Source organism: Rhinolophus ferrumequinum, chromosome 16 (assembly GCF_004115265.2).
Source record: "Rhinolophus ferrumequinum isolate MPI-CBG mRhiFer1 chromosome 16, mRhiFer1_v1.p, whole genome shotgun sequence".
In the NCBI taxonomy this organism is placed as follows: Eukaryota; Metazoa; Chordata; class Mammalia; order Chiroptera; family Rhinolophidae; genus Rhinolophus; species Rhinolophus ferrumequinum.
The window spans coordinates 56,813,688-56,815,781 of NC_046299.1; the positions used below are offsets into that span (position 1 = coordinate 56,813,688).

The 2,094-nt window shown below is 37.7% G+C and overlaps 1 pseudogene; it reads right to left on the reverse strand.

The window, feature by feature from the left end:
* Positions 1-1,001: 1,001 nt before the first annotated feature.
* Positions 1,002-1,193, reverse strand: LOC117036464 (cytochrome c oxidase subunit 7C, mitochondrial-like; annotated as a pseudogene).
* Between the last annotated feature and the right edge of the window lie 901 nt (positions 1,194-2,094).

The window sequence follows — 2,094 nt, forward strand, 5'->3', positions numbered from 1 at the left end:
TGGAGGCACACAATGTAATAAATACTTTACAGCAATGCAAATGAATGATCCACACTACACACAAAAATATGAATGCATTTCACAAAGACAAAATTGAGCAAAAGACAACATACATAAAAAATACATATATACTGAATGATTCCATTTATATAATACAAAAACAGGCAAAGCTAATTTATGATGTTAGAAGGCAGGCAAGTGACTACCCTTGAGGGTAAGGAAGTATGAAGGGGCTTCGATGGTGCTCGTTAAACAGGTGAGTTCACTTTTTTGTTTTAATTTTTGTTTTTTTTATTTGGGGGAATATCGGGGAACAGTGTGTTTCTCCAGGGCCCATCAGCTCCAAGTCGTTGTCTTCAATCTAGTTGTGGGGGCAGGGGCGGGGTGGGGGGCAGCTTACTGGCCCACGTAGGAATTGAATTGGCAACGTTGTTGTTCAGAGCTCCGTGCTCTAACCAACTGAGCCATCTGGCCACCCGAGTTCACTTTTAACTCTACTGTGACAATGAGAAAAAATAGCCCCAACTGGCTCTGGAATCAAAGTATTAGGGTTTAAACACTATTTCTGGCATTTAGAATTGTATGACCATAGGTACGTTAATTCCCTTATGCCTCGTTTTCCCCACCTGTGCCCTGAAGAAAAAAATAGTACTTCCGGGGTTGTTGGGAAGATTAAGTAAACTAAAAATGTAAAGCGTTTAGAGCAGTACCTGGTATACCCTACATGTCAGTGGAGTATTTGTCATTATTCAATCTGTTTGGTAACCTGTATTTTTATTTCAATGATGCTTTTAAATATATTTCTATGTCTGCTTACTTCTGTTTTTTTCTCAATTGTCACATTTTGTATTTCAGAGAGGAGGCATTAAGCATTCATGCCATAAGTTTATTTACAAGATTTCTAGTATGTTGAGTTCAACAGTTTGATCCATTTTTCAAAGTGACTGCACCTCTTAAAATGCTCCTCTTCATATCTGTTTCATGGATTAAGTAAAACATCCTTATTTTTTAAGCAGTTGGTGTCTTACTATAAAGAAAGGTGCGGCAAATCCAGATCCAAATTACGGAGTCATCATAACTAGCAACCACCACTTGTTTTCCACCGAAAGTGGCAAATTCTTCCCTGGGCCCTCCTTATGGTGGCTTCTATGGACCACAGAGGTTGTGAACCTTCGGATGCTCTGTCCCAACATAGCTCTGTTGGGAGGCCTGCAAAAGGCGCAGAGACCTAAAACAGAGGGAATGGCGGTTCCTCACCAAGTTCTCCCTTTGTCACGACCTGTCTGCTTACTTCTTGAAGTTTGAAGTATTTAAAAGGGTCCTCTGAGTTCCAGCATGTTCCCTGTTTTTATTGTTGGAATATTTTAAATTGGTTGATGGAGGAGAGCAAATGTTAGGTTTATGACCCTATTTTTTTATTAGAGGTTATTTCTTTAGTGTTGTTTCTATCCACTATGCATTTTTTTCCTCTCTCCCTTCTTTTTATTTTTGGTCCATTTATTTTCATGTGTTCCTGTTTTTCATTCTACTTTCTCTGAATTTATCTTCACTTCCTCTTAGTGATTTGGCTATTTTAGACCCAGTTTATTATTATTAAATTTACATGCTTTTTGTAATGTTCCATTTTTTGTTCCTTCTACTCACTAATTATTTTGGCAAAGCCATTATTTTTCTACCCATAGTTATAACTACTTTTACCCTAAAATGTATGTTTCCCTTCTTTCTGTGTGTGCATTCTAGTTCTTTTATGCCTAGAACTCTCACCTACTTATACTTGTATTTCAATTTATCTCTCAGTCTAACTTTGTAAAGGGAGGAATACTAGTAGAATATTTATGTCCCCTTTGAGACATAAAAGTATACTCTTGTCTTAAAAGTAACCAGAGCATAGCAACATAATATGGTTGGCTATGGAATTCTTGAGTCACAGTGTTTTGCTCGAACCTCTATATTTGTTCCATTTTATTCTGGCATTTGATTTTTGTTCGTCTTCAAACAAAAAGCAGTGGTACAGGAAACCCCTATCACATTAATGCTGAGTGGATGGGAGGCATATCTTTGGATGTACACGCTGCAGCTGCTCAGAAGCATCAT